This window comes from Megachile rotundata, chromosome 8, assembly GCF_050947335.1.
Source record: "Megachile rotundata isolate GNS110a chromosome 8, iyMegRotu1, whole genome shotgun sequence".
Lineage (NCBI taxonomy): Eukaryota > Metazoa > Arthropoda > Insecta > Hymenoptera > Megachilidae > Megachile > Megachile rotundata.
Window position 1 is genome coordinate 13,877,406 of NC_134990.1, and position 21,153 is coordinate 13,898,558.

At 36.8% G+C, this 21,153-nt stretch overlaps 1 protein-coding gene across 6 annotated transcripts in view; it reads right to left on the reverse strand.

The window, feature by feature from the left end:
- The window catches only part of LOC100881697 (uncharacterized), a 497,276-nt gene that overhangs the window by 426,981 nt on the left and 49,142 nt on the right, over window positions 1–21,153 (reverse strand). For 4 of the 6 annotated variants that reach the window (XM_076535024.1, XM_076535026.1, XM_076535021.1 and 1 more), the window contains one exon: window positions 4,069–4,289. The gene's annotated coding sequence lies outside the window, so the exon portion shown is untranslated. The other 2 variants (XM_076535022.1, XM_012289165.2) reach the window with 2 other exon arrangements.

The following is a 21,153-nucleotide window of genomic DNA, read 5'->3' on the forward strand; positions in this document are numbered from 1 at the left end:
TACTTACGGAGTTTCAGAACATGATTTATCTGAATTTTTATGTTCCTACATTTCTATGTCATATGTATGTATGTACATATGTCATACCTAGATACTAATATGCATGAACTCCAACATATTTCCAAGACATACTGATATTCCTATACTCTAACATATGTCATAGACACTGATATATATTCTTACCTATGTTCTTCACATATCAATATATCTGTATTCCTATACATACTGTATACTTATGTACCCCGCATACTAATACAGCCATATCCCTACGTATCTGTGTTCACCATATACTGATATCTCTGCATCCCTACGTACCTATGTCATCACATATGAACATACGTCTATACCTACATATCTAGTCGTCCACCCATTTCTATGATCCGACAATCCGATATCCCTATGTCCCGATATGCCCATGTCTCGATACACATATGATCTGATACACCTATGTTCTGATACACCTATGTTCTGATACACCTACGTCCCAATACACCTATGTCCCGACATATGTACATATGTTCTGATACACATATGTATGTCCTGATACACCTATGTCCCGATACACCTATGTTCTGATACACCTATGTCCCGATATATGTACATATGTTCTGATACACCTATGTCCCGATATACCTATGCGCCGATACACCTATGACCCGACATATGTACATATGTTCTGATACACCTATGTCCCGATACACATATGTATGTCCTGATACACCTATGTTCTGATACACCTATGTCCCGACATATGTACATATGTTCTGATACACCTATGTCCCGATACACCTATGCGCCGATACACCTATGACCCGACATATGTACATATGTTCTGATACACCTATGTCCCGATACACATATGTATGTCCTGATACACCTATGTTCTGATACACCTACGTCCCAATACACCTATGACCCGATATATGTACATATGTTCTGATACACCTATGTCCCGATACACCTATGCGCCGATACACCTATGACCCGACATATGTACATATGTTCTGATACACCTATGTCCCGATACACCTATGTTCTGATACACCTATGTCCCGATATATGTACATATGTTCTGATACACCTATGTCCCGACATATGTACATATGTTCTGATACACCTATGTCCCGATACACCTATGCGCCGATACACCTATGACCCGACATATGTACATATGTTCTGATACACCTATGTCCCGATACACATATGTATGTCCTGATACACCTATGTCCCGATACGCCTATGTTCTGATGTACCTATGACCTGATCCCCATGTCCCGATACTACTACGGTCCGATATCCCTATACCCCGATATCTCTATGTCCACATATCCTTATGTCCCATTACCACCTCTACGTTCCGATATCCCTATGTCCCGATATCTCATTGTCCAGATATCCCTATGTCCCAATATCTCATTGTCCCGGTATCCCTACGTCGCGATATCCCTATGTTCCGATATCTCATTGTCCCGATATCCCTATGTCCTAGTATCCCTACGTCCTAGTATTCCTACGTCCTAGTATCTCTACGTCCCAATATCCCTGTCTCCCAATATCCCTACGTCCCAATATCCCTACGTCCCAATATCCCTATCTCCCAATATCTCTACGTCCCAATATTCCTATCTCCCAATATCCCTATCTCCCAATATCCCTATCTCCCAATATCCCTATCTCCCAATATCCCTACGTCCCAATATCCCTATCTCCCAATATCCCTATCTCCCAGTATCTCTACGTCTCGATATCCCTATCTCCCAAAATCCTTACATACCAACTCCCCTATATTCTACCATCCCCACATCTGACCACCTCTACACCCCAATACTCCAATTTCCCTACACCCCAACTTCTAAATAAAGCTTCCATCAGTAAAAACCGAGCCTGCAGAATTTACCTTCGTTACGTTAGCAAACGATCCCGATATGATTTTATTGACCCAATAATTGTAGTTTACCCACTATAACAATATATATATCGATGTTTGGAATACAGTATCTCGGAACAATCGAGATCAAAACGAGAAGCACTTATCGTTACTGCGTAAACACGCTTTGTGTATAGAATTCACTGCACCGATTGCTTTCGTCGGCAATGTCAGCTTTGAAACACCAATAGCGGTACGCGAACTAACACAATCGTCGCGATCGTACAATTATATCGTTTCGAACCGATAAATCACGAACGGTACAAAAATCCGTGCCGGTCTCCCGTGGAATACGAACGTCGTAAAGAAAGGGGTGGAAAAAAGAACAGGGTGAAAATCCACGCTTTGTTTCGAGTTGATACGCTGATTCGTTCTTAAGATATCACACTTCAAACTGCACCCTACAGAAATTCCGAAAGCTCGGTGACCCACTTTTTTCCGCAGCCGCGCGTTATAGTGGTGGTAGTAATAGTAATAGTACGTGAATGAATCATTCATAAACGCGCGGAAACATGGAGTCAATGGGCACGTATGAATGAGCAGAATTGGGGAACCGAAATCGCTAGATTCATTGAATTTTTTTATTTCTAGAATTCGTAGATTTTATGGGTAGGAGGTATAGATTCTGTATATTGCAAGGCTCACTAAGATATTCTTTTATTTATTTTCCACAAATTTTAACTGCCTAAAATTTATATACTAATTGTATCTCTGTATTCTTAGAATATTTATAATGTCTATATCACTAGAATTATAATATCTCTCGAATTTCGATGCTTCTAGGATCCCTATATTTATAAAATTTCCATATTTGCAAATTACTAGATATTAATGAATATTGCTAAATATTACTAGATATTACTTTATGTTACCACATATTAGATGTTAGTAGATATTACTAGACATTATTAGATATTACTAGATATTACTAAAAGTTACTATATGCTACTAGAAGTTACTATATGCTACTATATGTTACTAGGCGTTACTAGACGTTACTAGACGTTACTAGAAGTTACTAGATGTTACTAGACGTTACTGGACGTTGCTAGAAGTTACTAGATGTTACTGGAAATTGCTAGATGTTATTAGAAATTTCTAGAAGTTACCAGACGTTACTAGACGTTACTAGAAATAACTAAATGTCACTAGACGTTACTAGAGTAACTAAATGTTACTAGAAGTTACTAGAGATAAGTAAATGGTACTAAAAAATACTAGAAACTTCTATAAGTTACTAGAGATAAGTAAATGTTACTAAAAAATATTAGAAATTTCTATAAGTTACTAGATGCTTCTGGAAATTGCTAGATATTACTCAAAGTTACTAGAAATTTCTAGAAGTTACTAGTCGTTACTAGACGTTACTAGAAACTACTAGATGTTACTAGAGGTAATTAAATGTTACTAGAAGTTACTGGAGATAAGTAAATGTTACTAAAAAATATTAGAAATTTCTATAAGTTACTAGATATTACTGGAAATTGCTAGATGTTATTAGATGTCACTAGATATTATTAAATATTCCTAGATCTTACTAGATATTATTAGACATCATATATTATCAGATATTAACGGATATTTCTAGATGTTTAATTTTCTAGAAATTACAATTTTACTAAAAAATTTTATTAGGAAATTCTAATTTCTATTAAATTAGAAATTCTAGTAATGTAGTAATCGTAATATTCCTAATAGTCTTAATATTCCTAAAATTCCTAAAATTCCTAATATTCCTAATAGTGTTAATTGTATTCCTAAAATTCATATACTCCTAAAATCCCTATCCTCAAATTCTCCATATTTAAAGATTGAAAGTATCCAGAAGCGTCTAGAAATATCTATATTTAATTTCGCAATTAAAAGAATAGAAAACACGAACGAATAAGTTCGCGTATAAACATAGTTAACGTGTTAGTAACGATAAACCGCCATCTTCAACCGTAAGATATATCCGACGAAGATATCTATCAACCCCATCGATCATCATCATTAACAGCAGCATTAAGGAATTAGTGTAACTAATCAGAGTGTAACGGGGTATCGGCTCCCCCGACAACAGATAATGCAACGATAGATCGAACGGGGTTAACGATATTTTCGAGCGAATAATAAGTGAAAAAATTTATTTTTCGACTTACGTTCGTTGACTCGGGATCCGCGGAACTCGAAGAAGGAATCCTAGATCCTGCAGCTTCCACTTGCCCCTTTTTTCACCGACTCACTTTCCACTAGCGTTAAATGTAGTTCGCGTCACTTTTCGCTTCGACGACCGAAACCCGCGCGTGCCAGAAGCGTAATGAGCCCCGTTACGAGGCTAACCAAAAGCCTTCCTCAACCACCAAGGTCGATCAGTCGCTACCTGCACAAAACAAAACAGAAATGTTCAAACCCGTCTTGTTTTTAATTTCCAGGTGCTCGAGCGACTTGCTATGAATGTTGTATCAAATATTGCACCTGCTTAGACTTTAATACATAGTCAATGTATTATTATTTTACTATATCAATTATTAAAATTATTGTACAGTTAGTACATTATAATTACAGTTATTATAATTATTTATTCAGACAACTTGTTTTGGTTATCTAGATAGTATTTGGTTATTTAAATAATTTCGGTTATTCATTTTTATTTAATCATATAGTAATTTATGTAGACAGTAAATAAATATGTATAAATATATAATATTAATTCTGTTAATACCGATGCGACAATAAGATACACATATGTATTCATACAAATACGACACACATGTGACACACATATGCAACACATATGCATTTAATATTCCAATGAATATGGAATAGTTATTGTAAATTAATAAGCGATTAATCCAATGTAACGCATCGAGAATGTATAAATTTACTGCACTATTCAGTTTAATATATTCCCGTATGGTTATCAGTATGAATGTTTTCGTTCCATTATGATGCGAACTCAAAATAAAGCGCTGATTATAATGAATGCGCGCAGTAATTTATATTGCACTATTACTGTTTGTTTTTGATATACGGTCTGCTTATTGTTCTTCGTTTACACGTTTTCCCGCTTCGACAAGTAACAAAATTACTTGAAAATTATTTTGAAAATCTCTCGTGTTATTTGCTCGGTATTCGTTTCATGTTGGTTCATTTTAATAATAATACGACCCTCACATATGATATTTTATTTCTGAAAACATTCTTCGATCCCCACATATGATATCTTATTTTTCAATTTTGTAGATTTATTTAAGAACATATTGTTTATATACAATAATTGTGTACATTTGTCACATTAGTACATATTTTTTATATATAATATAAGCAAAACATGTTTGAGTATGTATAATATATGAATATGTGTAAGTATACACATATGTGTAAGTACACACATGTATCTAATAAGGTGCAAGAATATGTAGTAAGGTAACAATAGTAAAATAAAAAAGAATATAAGTAAGAGTATATTTTTTACAAACACATGTATGTATAGTACACATACGTGTAAGTATACACATATGCATATAAGTACACACATGTGTGTAATAACATGTAAAAATATAAACAGAAAATTAATAGTAAGTTGACAAAAATAGAATAAAAAAATATATATAAAATAGTATATTTTTTTACATATACATGTATGTATAGTACACATATGCATATAAGTACACACATGTGTGTAATAACATATAAAAATATAAACAGAAAATTAATAGTAAGTTAACAAAAGTAAAATAAAAAAATGTATATAAAATATTTTTTTACATATACATGTATGTATAGTACACATATGCATATAAGTACACACATGTATAAAATAACATACAAAAATGAAAACAGAAAATAAATAGTAATACTAATAATAGCTAACAAAACTAAAATATTTTAAACAATTTAATCTATAAAATGACTAATCTGATTAATGTTTGCATAGACGTAACGAAAAACGATTTTAACATCGATAACCGATCAGCCCGATTCGAAGAAGCAGTTTCTGGCAATTAAACCGGAATTTTTCAGTAAAAGATGAAATTGATAAGAAGAGGCGGAAAATAAGAAAATAAAAAAGCGATAGTCCCGCGAAAGCCCGGCAGAGTTTGTGCAATCCCGAACCAACTGCAAAACTCCTTTGCTTTCCCCGATAACTTGTAAGTTATGATTGAGGGTGGGAACCCTTCGTTATGAACTTACAAGGTAGATATCATTTAAGAAGTTTCTCACCTCCTGTCTATTTGCAGTTTACACACTGTTGCAAAAGGAGCTCAAAACCGACCCAACCAATTTCCATGAAACTTTCTATGGACTTATAAAGCCTTAACGAAACTAATTGCCCTATCTGAACTTCACCTATATACTTTGTTATTATTTCGGTGTTGTTAAAAATCTTAATCGCGTTGTCAACGACACCGTCATAAAAGAGAACTCGTATTAATTAATAACAAAGGTAATTGAAATGATATTCGATCAGAAAGCTAAAACGAAAAGTATGAATTTCTCCCGACCCCTCGTTAAAGCGAACTACCATTCCGCCATGACTTACAAAATTAATCGTACAAGATGAACGAGAAGTTTTACGCCGTTTCTTCCTGCAATTTATAAATCGTCTTGTTTTATAACCACGCTGTACTGCGATACCTCGGAAACAAGAACAATTTCCCGGGCATGAAAGGATACAAAATAATATCCTGCGATCTAAAATATCGTCCAATTGTTGGCGAACGATAAATCATATTATGGGCCAAGCATTTCCACAATTGAATACAATAAAATTCGGCCGTTGTTTAATTTCTTTTCGACGAGTTTCTTCTCGAACGGCGAATGGGAAAAAATGTATGAATGTTCGCGACACTAAATCAAAATATATAAATATATAAAAAAATATATAAATCTAGAAATTAAATTTATATTTTATTAAATATAAATGCTTGTCTCTGTTTCATGCAACGTCGTAAAATCAAAAGGTAATAATTTTCAAGAAAATTGCAGTGTTAAAATTTAATATATAATGAAACGTAAGTGTGCGCAGTAGCGAAGATCAGTGAACACTGCGCATGCGCAGACTGCAGCGGCAAATTTGACTTTGCTTTGACTCAAACAGTTAAATATTACAATTCAATATTAACTGATAATTGTTCACTATTACAATAAATATTGCACATTATTACTATTATTATCAATAATTGTATATTATATATACTTTTAACATATTTGTACATTGATATTAATTTTATTTAACTTCGTTTAATAAATTGATGTGAAAGAGTCAGTCATCGAATTTCTTTTTCTAACATCATACAAACATTTATATCTCTGTTTTAGAACATAAATACTCTTTCTACCGAAAGCAAAATTTAATATACATAATAATTCTAATTAATTACAAATTCATTTTATAATGAAACGTAAGTGTGCGCAGTAGCGAAGATCAGTGAACACTGCGCATGCGCAGACTGCAGCGGCAAATTTGACTTTGCTTTGACTCAAACAGTTGAATATAACAATTCAATATTAAATAATAATTATTCATTTCTATTACAGTGAATGTATTTTGTATATTATATACATTATATGCTAGTATATTATATACTTTTAAAACGTTTGAACATTAATATTAATCTTATCCAAAATATGAAAGAATCAGTCATTGAATTTCTTCTTTTAACATCACACAAACTTTTATATCTCTGTTTTCGAATAAACTTCTTGACGAAAGCTATTATTTGAAAATAAGACTAACCCTGTATCTAAGTTCAGATAACATTATTTTCAACTAAAATTAATATACAGTTTATAAGAATATTTGCAGTGATAAGCGTGTAATTTTAATCGTACCCTACAATATGTAAATGTGTTTCGAATGAAGCAGCGTCTACAAGGGTAGCATAAATATATTCAAGGGGTAAATATTTATTACCGTTGCGAGATCAGTTAAAAAACATTAACCGGAAGTCGCACAGTCGTCACGAAAAACGCGCTCTGTTTGGCACGATTAATATACAGGCCGCGTACTGATTTAAATATCATTTGCACGAGACACAAGTGCTCGCGGTCATTAGCGTCGAAAAGAATTTAATTGCGATTGTTCGAAGCCGCTGCCACGCCACCATGTTTCTGCGAAAATTAATCCGACACTACGGTTGTCTTAAAAAAGGAGAGAAGAAAAGCACGGGTCTCTCGCTTCAATGTTAGCCCAGATTTCAACCGAACCAGTAATGCGATTTTTCAGATTTCAACGAGATTGCTTCTAAGGGTCTATTATTTGATTCGTATCGCATCGTACGCGAACAATATCGCGAAAAATGTGTGCCGTAATTGTTAGCCGCGGGAAAAACGCCGAATGGGTACCTGGGTGTTTAAGGAAATCGAAGTAAACGAACCGCGACAATTAAAAACGTTTCAAGACTAATGCGGGGATAATTCGTAAAACAATCATCGACTCTTTACTTTGCTATTCGGAAATCGTGACACACATTTTCGATCGCTAGATTAATTTCGGAGGGTACCGAATTATTATGTGTTTCAGGTGGCGTATGTGTGATTATGTATCGTATGTGTGATTACATATCAAGATCATGTGTCGTGTGTATGATTACATGTCGAGATTATGTGTCATATGTGTGATTACATATCAAGATTATGTATCATATGTGTAATTTTATATCTACGATTATGTTTCATATGTGTGATTACATATCACGATTATGTCTCATATGTGTGATTTCATATCTAGGATTATGTTTCATATGTGTGATTACATATTCACGATTACGTCTCATATGTGTAATTTTATATCTACGATTATGTTTCATATGTGTGATTACATATTCACGATTACGTCTCATATGTGTAATTTTATATCTACGATTATGTTTCATATGTGTACTTACATATCACGAGTATGTCTCATATGTGTGATTACATATTCACGATTACGTCTCATATGTGTAATTTTATATCTACGATTATGTTTCATATGTGTACTTACATATCACGAGTATGTCTCATATGTGTGATTACATATTCACTATTACGTCTCATATGTGTAATTTTATATCTACGATTATGTTTCATATGTGTACTTACATATCACGAGTATGTCTCATATGTGTGATCACATATCCACGATTATTTATCATATGCATGATTATATGTATATCACAATAATGTATCATATGTGTGATTACATATGAAGATCACATGTATATCACATGTGTGATTACATATCACGTTTACGTATCATATGTATAATTACACACCTACAATTATGTATCACATGTATGATAACATATAAAGATTTGGTATCATATGCATGATTACATATCCATGATAATGTGTCACATATATGATTACATATAAAAATTTCATATCATATGCACAATCACATATCCACGATTACATATCATATGTATAATCACATATCAAGATTATGTATCGTATGTATAATCACATATCAAGATTATGTATCATATGCATGATTACACATCCACATATCTATCCTTACATATCCACAATTACATACGAACCCTTACACATGCACAATTATACATACAATCACACCCACATATCACAACATATGTAACTCTACCTCACAACTAAAAAGTCAAAGAAAATTTTACGATCCATTAACTGAAAAGCTTAATTCGATAAATGAAACGTTAAATTACTCTTCTACTGAGTGAGAGCAATTAGAACGTGTCTTACTACATATCACCGTTTCCACTGTGACAATCAACGCGTTAACCCTTCTCATTCTTTCCAGCAATAAATTGAAATTTTATTGCAAGCAATATTGCATGTTTAAAAGTATTGTCAATATATGAGCTCGAATATATTGTCAATATTAAATTGCAATGCTCCCAGTATTGATTAAACTCATGTTTAAATTTGCACAACCGGTACAAATATTGTTTTGTAAATTATTATAGCTTCTAAAATATTGACTGTGTCGAACTGCTGTTTCGTTGTGTCACCATTTTTAATTTCTTCCAACTAAAATTATTTTATACTTGATTGCTTTTATAATGAAGTACTTCGTAGTCGTTTTTATGAACTATTCTGCAGTCAGTTTTACAATTTTTGTAAAGAAGAAATTGTTAGAAATAAATTGTAGCTTTCAAAATATGTGCATCGAATTTCTGGTGCATTTGTTATATCGCAAACTTCGAGTTTCTACAATTGGTAAAGAGAATTATAAATTATTATAATAATTTTTAAGTTATAGCTTTGAAAATATTTAATTTCATAGATATTTGTTATATCACGATATTTAATTTTTTGTAGGCAATCTATGCAGTTACAGCATGTAAAATATGTGGAACATCGAATTGCAATTTTTTGAACATTTATTAAATACAAAATTCAAGTTTTTAACGGATAAGAACATTATTATGCAGGTTACTATATCTTCAAAAATATTCGTAATTATTTTAATAATTATTACATCGCAATATTTAAGTTTTCATAATCAACGACTATGTTATAAGCATCTCTGAAAACATCAGAAAAAAACATCAAAGTGCAATAGCATTTATCATGTAACGATTGTCATATCATTTAAACACACGTATAAAATCTTAACACGTCTCAAAAATTCGCGAAACTCGCACACGAAACAGCAGTACCTAAAATTTCAGTATCGAAGGGTTAAAAATCTCGTACCGAGGTCGTTCACTGTTTCGAATAACTCACCGCACGGAGTCGAAAATATGAAACACTCGACAAATACACAAATCGTCTCCGAAAAAACTACAGGTGCGAAAAAAATAAACGAAACAGAGCACAACCGCGGCACAAAGCGACCGAAAAGACCCGTTTGACAACCGTGCTCGAGTAGGTGTCGAAAATGCCACTCTTACGTTTCTATCGAATCGCGTCCAGACTCGATTCCCTCTTCACACGGAGAATCCTGGAAGTAAACCGCGAAACGCGTAGATTTATTCGTAAAATGACCGACGATCGAAAGATCGTGTCACCGCGAACGAAGAAAATCGACGGAAACTCACAGCGATGCGAGGACGTCGCGACGGCTGACGGACGCAGACTAACTGGTACACCGTCGGTCCTTGGTTTTCACGACGCGCCACGACGCCGAACGTCCCGACGCCGCTCGTCGAGGGCGCTCACGATCGTTCGTGCCGTTTCGTTTGCCCACCTTTCCGCCCCTTGTCTTTTCTCGCGATTCCTCGACGCGCACGATCTTGCCCACCGCGACGCAACGCGTCCGACGCTCTTTCGACACGTGCCGTCCCCCACTTTTTTCTGCTCTTTATGGTGCGTCTTCGGGGCTGAAGAATAAGGGCCGAAAAAATCAACCGAATGCAACAGTTGCCGGGCTTTTGACGGAGGAACGTTCTTTCGGTATGAAGTGTCAAAGGAAGGGAATTAGGCTTTTAGCGACGCAAGGGAATGCAAGGGTGAAGGTGCAAATCAGGGTGTTTGGGGTGGACATTTTTGGGAAATTGATATTGTGAGTAAGGGTTATACATTACCGTTCATAAGTATCCGGACACAAGCGAAATATGCATTCGAGTTGCATGAAAGTTATTCAAGTATCTGCAACAGTAACTAAAATCGATTTTTTTGTCTGCGAAGGTCAGAGTACTGTAACGTTTTTCGATTGATAATTCTCGTTTGGAACTCATATCTCGATGGAAAAGAAGCTACAGACGAACTAAACCGAAACTGTCGAGTGCGTAGCGTTACCTCCATTCTTATCTCCATTGAGGGAACCCAAACATCTACCAACAGTTTACAAACACTTGAAACATATCGAAGAACCCTCTGAATACGTTCTGCACCATAGAAATGAAACACAGTAGAAATGAAAATTTTTTTTAGAATCGAAAGCGTTTCATTAGATTCACAAATTTGGACTTTGTACTTCTGGACATGAATTTTACTTTCACACTTTCATTGTATAATTTGTACTTAAAGGTTAATTCTATTACGTTATGACACCTCAAGAAAGATGATAATAATTATTACAAATGATATGATAACCCTAAATACCTTTCGTACAAAGTTCAACTACAGTCAGTGTAAAAAGTATTCGTACAGTAATTAATTTCAACAAAAATGTTGTGAAACGTCATTTATTAACAAAATTTTAACAAATAAAAAATACATACATATTCTTAGATGTCTATGTATTCTATGTAAGAATGTGTATGTATTTTTTATTTGTTCAAATTTTGTTAATAAATGACGTTTCACAACATTTTTGTTGAAATTAATTACTGTACGAATACTTTTTACACTGACTGTATGTTTTATGTAACGAAATCAAGTGTCCGGATATTTATGGATGGTAGTGTATATTGAAATTGGGATGTGAGGATTGGAGGATTTGAGAATTTGGGAATTTAGAGATTTGGGGGTGTGGAGATTTGAGGATGTAGGAATTTGAGAATATGGAGATTTGGGGTGGTAGGGATTTGGGGGTGTGGAGATTTGAGGATGTAGGAATTTGGGGATGTGGAGATTTGGGAGTGCAGGGATTGGGTTACATAGAAATTGGGGGGCGTGGAAATTTGAAGATGTAGGGATTTGGGGATGTGGAGATTTGGGAGTGTGGGGATTGGGTTGCATAGAAATTTGGGGGCGTGGAAATTTGAAGATGTAGGGATTTGGGGATGTGGAGATTTGGGAGTGTGGGGATTGGGTTGCATAGAAATTTGGGGGCGTGGAAATTTGAAGATGTAGGGATTTGGGGATGTGGAGATTTGGGAGTGCAGGGATTGGGTTACATAGAAATTGGGGGTGTAGAAATTTGAAGATGTAGGGATTTGGGGATGTGGAGATTTGGGAGTGTGGGGATTTGGTTGCATAGAAATTGGGGGTGTAGAAATTTGAAAATGTAGGGATTTGGGGATGTGGAGATTTGGGAGTGTGGGGATTGGGTTGCATAGAAATTTGGGGGCGTGGAAATTTGAAGATGTAGGGATTTAGGGATGTGGAGATTTGAGGATGTAGGGATATGGTTAAATAGAAGTTGGGGAGTGTAGAAATTTGGGGGTGTAGAAATTTGAAAATATTGAAATTTGGGAGTGTAGAAATTTGAAAATATTGAAATTCCATTATGTGGTAATTTGGGGTTGTAAGAATTTCAAGATGTAGAAATTTGGGGGTGTGGAGATTTGAGAGTATATGGATTTGAGAATATAGAGATTTGGTTAAATGAAAATCTAGGGGTGCAAAAATTTAAAAACATAGAAACTCAGTTATGCAAAAATTTAAGGGTGCATAAATTCAAAAATATTAAAATTCCACTATCCACAAATTTGAAGTTCTAAAAATTCAGGGGTGCACAAAATTAAAAAATATAGAAATTCAACCACACAAAAATTCATCCCCCTAGCAACATGTTCCTATAAAAACTTGCCGAACCACATGCAAATGTCCAAATATCTGAATATAAAATAACAAATGAATACAACACACAAAAAATAGGACAACGAGATGAAAATAGGACAAAAAGGGGTGAAATATGATATACAGCAAGCACGATGTTCTCGAAAATCTCTGACTAGGTGCAAATAAAAGTTAGCAACGTAATAATTCAAGAAAAAAAAGGAGAAACGGTACACAGCTGATGCTCAGAGGTACGTGTAGCTTATCAAAAGAAGAAAGTACAGAAGGAAGAAAATACAAACGCACCGACAGGAAACCAGTACAGAAGTAAACGGAGAATGAATAACGCAGTTGCGAATCTTTTAGAAGTTGCAAGAACAGAAAGCAGAATTTTCCTACGTGTACTGCTTAGGTACCGCCAATTGTAGTAGAAAAAGTTTTGTGTACGGAGTTGTGGAGGTTGAGTGTGCGGGTTGTAAAAATGTATTTATGGTAAATTGTGACGATCGATGGTTGGTTTGTTAATATTAATTTTATTTATGGAGCATTGTTTTTATGTAAAGTATAAAATCAAGTCAATTGTACTGTACCTGCAGTGTACATGCAAATAATACAAATGTATGTAATGTATGTATACTATGTAATACAAATGTATGTAATGTATGTATGCTATGTAATACAAATGTATGTAATGCATGTATGCTATGTAATACAAATGTATGTAATGTATGTATGCTATGTAATACAAATGTACCTCCACTATATATAATAGATATTAATTAAAAATTGAGGTTTTGTAGAATTTTTAAATTTTGATGATCATTATAGTATTTCAAGGTTCCAAAGTTAATAGGCAAGGAAGATTGAAAGAGTTTAGGAAGGAACGTGAAAATGTGAAGGATGAAAGACTTCATAATTTGTGAACTTCTAAGATACATATTGAAATGCAAAAATTATGGAATTCTAATGTCATGAAATTTTAAACTTGAACAATTTCAGAATCTCAACACGTTACAAGATTCAGAAGTTTCAAAATCATAGAAGTTTAAATTTTCAAGTCTCACAGTCTCAATAATCTAAGAATCTTAAAATATCGATGTCTCAGTGTCTCAGAGCCTCAAAGTTTTAAAGTCTCAAAGTTTCAAAGTCTCAAAGCTTCAAAATTTCAAAGTCCCAAAGTCTCAAAATCTCAAAACCTCAAAAGCCTCAAAAGCCTCAAAGTTTCAAAGCCTCAAAGTCTCAAAGTCTCAAAATCTCAAAGCCTCAAAAGCCTCAAAGTCTCGAAGTCCCAAAATTTCAAAATCTCAAAGTTTCAAAGTCTCAAAATCTCAAAGCTTCAAAAGCCTCAAAGTTTCAAAGTCTCAAAGTCTCAAAGCCTCAAAAGCCTCAGTCTCGAAGTCCCAAAATTTCAAAATCTCAAAGTTTCAAAGTCTCAAAATCTCAAAGCTTCAAAAGCCTCAAAATTTCAATGTTTCAAAGTCTCAAAATTTCAAAATCTCAAAATCTCAAAGTTTCAAAGTTTCAAAGTCTCAAAGTCTCAAAAATTCCAATAATCCAAAAATCTCAAAATCACCAAAAGTTCCAAAATTGTACAGCTCAAACTCCCAAAAGCTCAAAACCTCAAAATGTCAAAATCCTCAAAATCCCATAACTTCCAAAATTCCCAAAATCTCAAATCTCAAAACTCCTAAAATCTCAAACTCTCCAAATTCCAAAATCCCAGCAGTACCAAGACCCCAAAATCCCAAAACCCCAAAATTCTCAAAATCCCCAATATCCCTGACATCCCCAAAATCCCCAAAATCCCCAAAATCCCCAAAATCTGAAAAATCCCAAAGTCCCAAAATGAAAAAAATCCCAATAATAATAAACCTTAGAATCCCAACCATCCACACTCCAACCCCAATGTCCCCATCCGCCCACGCGTCACGAAAAACAAGTCTAATGAGCGCTCTCAAAATACGTGAACCGTCCCGTCGCATTAGCACGGTCGGCCGCTTAAAAAGCGCAGCGTAAAGAGAAAAAGCGAGGTAAAGGAAAAATGATGCGACTGCGATTGCGAAGCAATTTTTCTTGACGCGCTAGGACGAGACGCGTAAAAGGGGTGTCGCGGGCTGGGATGCAACAGTTGCTCGTATGACGAGGACGGTTCTCGCGTCTGCTTTGGCCGGCGTCGTTGCACGTCGTCGCACAGCGTCGCGTCGCCTCGCGTCGTCGGTGTAATCGAGCGCTGTGACGAAGCACGTAAACGCGGTAGCGCAAGCTCCGCGTCAGGATGCCACCGGAAAGAGGGTGGCGTCGGTGTGGCTGTCCACGGCTTTATGTTCCTCCTGGGAATTCTCTCCCTCGCACCATCCACGTTCAGACGTTCACCCGAGAGCACGGCATTACGTACATACGTCCTATTACATGCATACACACACGCGGAATCGCGTTAAACGTCCGGCTACCTGGAAACCCCTGACGACTAACGGTATAGGAAACTTCTAGCCGATAATTATTATTGTTGCCGGGTTAACGGTTACCACCTTGACACGGGATTACGACACTTGCATCCGATGGCGCGGTAAATGAACTGGGGAATTCATGTGGTTGCGCGAACTTGTTCTTTCGAATATTCGGAATAATTGTGTGAGTAGAAGAATACGTGGGTCAGATCTGGATTAGGTGTATTGACGATTGATGACTCATGGAATTGGGGAAGTTGGAATCTGGGGAAGTTGGGAAATGTGAGAGTCTGGGTGGATGTGGAGGAACATGTGTGAAATTGAAGATACAGATGTAAGGATGTAGGCATTGTTCCCACATTCGTATGTCTTCACATCCCTATGTCTCCACATTCTTATGTCCCCACATCCTTATGTGTTTACATTCCTATGTCCCCACATCTCTGTCTTCACGTCCTTATGTCCCCATATCCTCATGTCCCCACATCTCTATGTCCCCACATCTCGATATCCCCACATCTCTATGTCCCCACATCTGTATATCCCCACACCTCTATGTCCCCACATCCTTACTGTCCCCACATCCTTACTGCCCCCACATCTCTAGATCCCCACACCTTTATGTCCCCACATCTCTACATCCCCACATCTCTATGTCCCCACATCTCTATATCCCCACACCTCTATGTCCCCACATCCTTACTGTCCCCACATCCTTACTGCCCCCACATCTCTAGATCCCCACACCTCTATGTCCCCACATCTCTACATCCCCACATCTCTATGTCCCCACATCTCTATATCCCCACACCTCTATGTCCCCACACCCTTACTGCCCCCACATCTCTAGATCCCCACACCTCTATGTCCCCACATATCTAGATCCCCACACCTCTACGTCCCCACACCCTTATTGCCACCACATCTCCATATCCCCACATACCTACGTCCCACACCCCTATGTTCCACATTCCTATATACCCTACACTCCTAATGACCCTGTATCCCTCAATTCCCTTAAAATATCCCTTGGCCACTAAATAAATCTCCAAAAACTCAATATAAAAATAGTATTTAAACTCAAAAATCATGAAGCGCATAAAGGAAAACTATAGTTGCAACATAGCCCATAATTTTGAGCTATCAGAAACATCTGGCTGGTATTCGTAGGAACAAGTCGCAGGTACGCTGCAATTGACAAATTTCCAATGGGCTACTTCGTGGCATCCGCCTTCACAACAATTAGTCCTGACAAACTTTGGGAACACTTGGTGTGTGACACTGATGGCGATTTAACGAAGCGAACATCAACACGTGGATGTAGCTAACACAGCCTCGATATCGGAGCTGCGATGACCGTAATATTATGATCGAATTTCTTGTCGAGTGTTATCGATGATTAACATCTACGTGTTTTGCAGCGTCTTAATCCACGTGATGCTTATATTGATATACTGATCTAGATACTTATTATTATGTAGAGTTTATTGTTTACTGGTGGAGAGAAAAGTTGTTGCTATTCTTCTGGTTTATAGGCAATTTTTTCTTATTTGTCCATCTGTCGCTAGTAGATACTCTTACTCACATGTATTTATGGAACCATTCAGACCTTGATAAATGTATCATCTTAACTAATAATACTTATTGGTATGAATGTACAAGATGACCAATATATTAATTGACACATGTGTGTGCAAAGATGAATGTAATGATTGGGACTGGTGTAAATGATCAAATGTACTCACTGAGATGTTGCACACAAAGATTAGCTAGCAAAGAATAATGTACAAGACGACCAACCAAGATGACCACGTACTGATTGAAATTACAATAGCATACAAAGACGACCAACATCCTCATTGAAACGAGAGTACAAGACAACCAAAGTACCCAAAATTAATTTCTACTTCCAGCAAAGATTAAAAATAAAATGTTTTCGTTTCCAAAACACGAGTCCAGCAAATGAAACGAAAGAAAAGCTAGCCCCCTACGTGGCCATACTTTTCTGTCCGTGTTGCCAAGCTTAATTAACGCTCGCGGAACTTGATAACGTGGAGAAAATCTTGGTCGAAAATTTCGCAGATGCGCGAAATTGTTTCCAGGTTTGCGCTGACGCTATTTTCATCCGGGTAACTACCTGGTGGATTATTCACGCGGGTGTAATGTAATCCAGCCCGTACAGGGGAAGCCAATAGTTTGGGTTAGGAATTGGCGGTAGTTTCTACGCGGAATAGCTGCTCTATTCTTCAGTCTGCGGTTACGTAGTGTGAATATCTTCCCGATAGATATACGTACACCCTCCGGCCCGCGAATCGTGTAATCCGGGCTCGATCTACAGTGCCAATAATTTGGATTAACCATTGACGCTGCATATATCACCTGCCAATTCAAGGTGTTCGCGCGTCATGCGGTGTTACCGACGTGTACGGACGGGTCAGCTGATAATCGCGCATAAATGATCCTTGCTTCTCCCCAATGAATTTTCGTCCCTATCTTCCTTTCAAATTGCACCGATTACTCGAGGCTTTAATCGCTGCGAAATTCGATTGGACGCTATCCTTTTCGATACACCCTCAAGGATATATCCGATTTTGATTCGCGTCAATATTTAGATAAGCGAGTGCGGTTCGTGTAGTTAACGCGTGGGGATTCCCTAGGGAATTTTATGGGTGGAATGTGGGACGGTCGAGGATTTGGGAAGTTTGAAATTTTGGGGTTCGAGAAATTTGAAATTTAGGGATTTGGGGATTTAGAAATTTTGGAGTTTGGGGATCTGGGGAATTTGGGGAGTTTAGGGATTTGGGAAGATAGGGAACTGGGGAATTTGAGGAGTTTGAAGATTTGGAAATTTAGGAATCTGGGGAATTTGGGAAATTTGGAAATTTAGGAATCTAGGGAATTTTGGGAGTTTAGGGATTTAGGGATTTAGGAATTTTGGAGTTTGGGGATCTGGGGAATTTGGGAAGTTAGGGAATTTGGGGAGTTTAGGGATTTGGGAAGTTAGGGAACTGGGGAATTTGAGAGGTTTGAAGATTTGGAAATTTAGGAATTTGGGAAACTTAGGAATCTGGGGAATTCGATAAATTTGGAAATTTAGGAATCTAGAGAATTTGGGGAGTTTAGGGATTTGGGAAGTTAGGGAACTGGGGAATTTGGGGAGTTTGAAGATTTGGAAATTTAGGAATTTGGGAAACTTAGGAATCTGAGGAATTCGATAAATTTGGAAATTTAGGAATCTGGGGAATTCGTGAAATTTGGAAATTTAAGAATCTGGAGAATTTGAGAAAATTAGGAATCTAGGGAATTTGGAGAATTTGAAGAAATTGGGAATCTAGGGAATTCGGAGAATTTATGGAGTTTGAGGATTTGGAAATTTAGGAATCTAGGGAATTACTAAATTTTCAAATCCTGAAATTCCCCAAATTTCCTAAATTCTCAAATTTCCAAACTCTGAAGTTTCTAACTCTCCAAACCTCCAAATCTTTAAATTCCCTAAATTCCCCAGCTTCTTAAATTCCCAAATCCCTAAACTCCCCAAATTCCCCAGATTCCCAAATTTCCAACTTCCCTAGATTCCAAAATTTTCCAAATTCCTCAGATTCCTAAATTTCCGAATTCCCCAAATTAGATTAAGAATTAAAAAATTATCCAACCTTGAAATTTAAATACGAGTCATCAAAGTTGCAATAAATGAAGAGTCCATATACCGAGCGAAAAAATTCAATAATCTCAAAACGTAGCCGTCGACAAGGCTACGGTGTTAATGACGACGTAAAATCAGTGTAAAGGAGTGTAATTACCGGTTGATTAATAAGACGATGGTAGGTAGTAACGAGAATAACTAATGAAGATTTTAATCGCATCATAAACAGCTATTCCCATAGGAAAATCGCTTGCCGAAGGCGAATATGTATCTAACTTACTAATTGTTCGAAACACTCAACAGAGGCGATGGTTGAACAAAGGCGCTCATTACTCTTACACGCTCGTTTTGCTTCACCGTCTCTGTACATATGTATATTGATCGATCTCGCGGCCGTGTAAGCAGCTTTCGCACAATCAGTTGATTACACCAAGTTCGAAAAGCTGTGTCGCGTCCCTTATCCCTTTTCCTGCCGGTTTCCGGGCGTGTGTGTCTAATCGACTCTCTTCTTTGTCGAGTGCGCCGTGCCCGCAGGTGCAATTCACGTGTTCCGCTCAATGTATTACGTTGCATTAACGAGTACGACTTATTTACAAATCGTACTCCCGGGGCTCGCCGGATGGTTGTTCCACGCCGGTTATTTTTTCAGCCAATTCCCGTGTAGATTTTAGCCGGCCACCGCTACGCGAACAACACGTTAGGAACAACCTTCTTCTCTCGCGAGACCGATAATAGAGAACTTTGTACCCGATTAAAAGCCTCCGCTTTCGATTAGTCATCGCGGATATTTGTGTTCCGTGATTCAGAAACTTCTTGGCAATATTATCTTGTGTTTTCTGTTGCGTACAGCTGCTATTCACTCGCCCGAGTATCCGAACGGGCGCTTACTAACTTTCTACCAAATTGTGTAACGCTTTTATTTACAACTTCAATGAAATTTACCCGATCTAATAAAACTTGTAACTGCAATTAAAGTTGTACGTTACTTCCTATATCCATAAATCCCTAGATTCCTATAAGACCCTCAAATCCACAGGTCTTTTTATTTGTAAGTGTTGATACTCGCAAATCCCTAAACTTCCTAGACACTATATATCCCAATATGTTCCGATATCCCTAGATCGCGAAATCCCTAGATCTCGATATCCCTAAATTCAGAAATTTCTAAATCGAAAATACCCTAGATTCAGAAATCCCTAAACCTTGAAATCCCTAGATTCAGAATTCCCTAGAACCAGAAATCCCTAGATCTCGAAATCCTTAAATCCCGAATTCTCTAGATTCCGAAATCCCTAGCTTCAGAATTCCCTAGATCTTGAAATCCCTACATCCCAAAATCCCTAGAACCAGAAATCCCTAATTCCTGAAATCCCTAGCTCCAAAATTCCCTAGGTCCAGAATTCCCTAGATCCCGAAATCCCTAACTCCAGAATTCCCTACATCCCAAAATCCCTAGAACCAGAAATCCCTAATTCCCGAAATCCCTAGCTCCAAAATTCCCTAGGTCCAGAATTCGCTAGATCCCGAAATCCCTAGCTCCAGAATTCCCTACATCCCAAAATCCCTAGAACCAGAAATCCCTAATTCCCGAAATCCCTAACACCCGAAATCCCTAGCTCCAGAATTCCCTAGATTCCGAAATCGCTAGATCCAGAATTCCATAGATTCCGAAATCCCTAGATCCTGAAATCTCCAAATCCAAAATTCCCTAGATCCCGAAATCCTTACATCCAGAATTCCCTAGACCCTAATAACCCTAGATCCTAATATTCCTAATATCCCTAAATCCCAAAACTGAAATT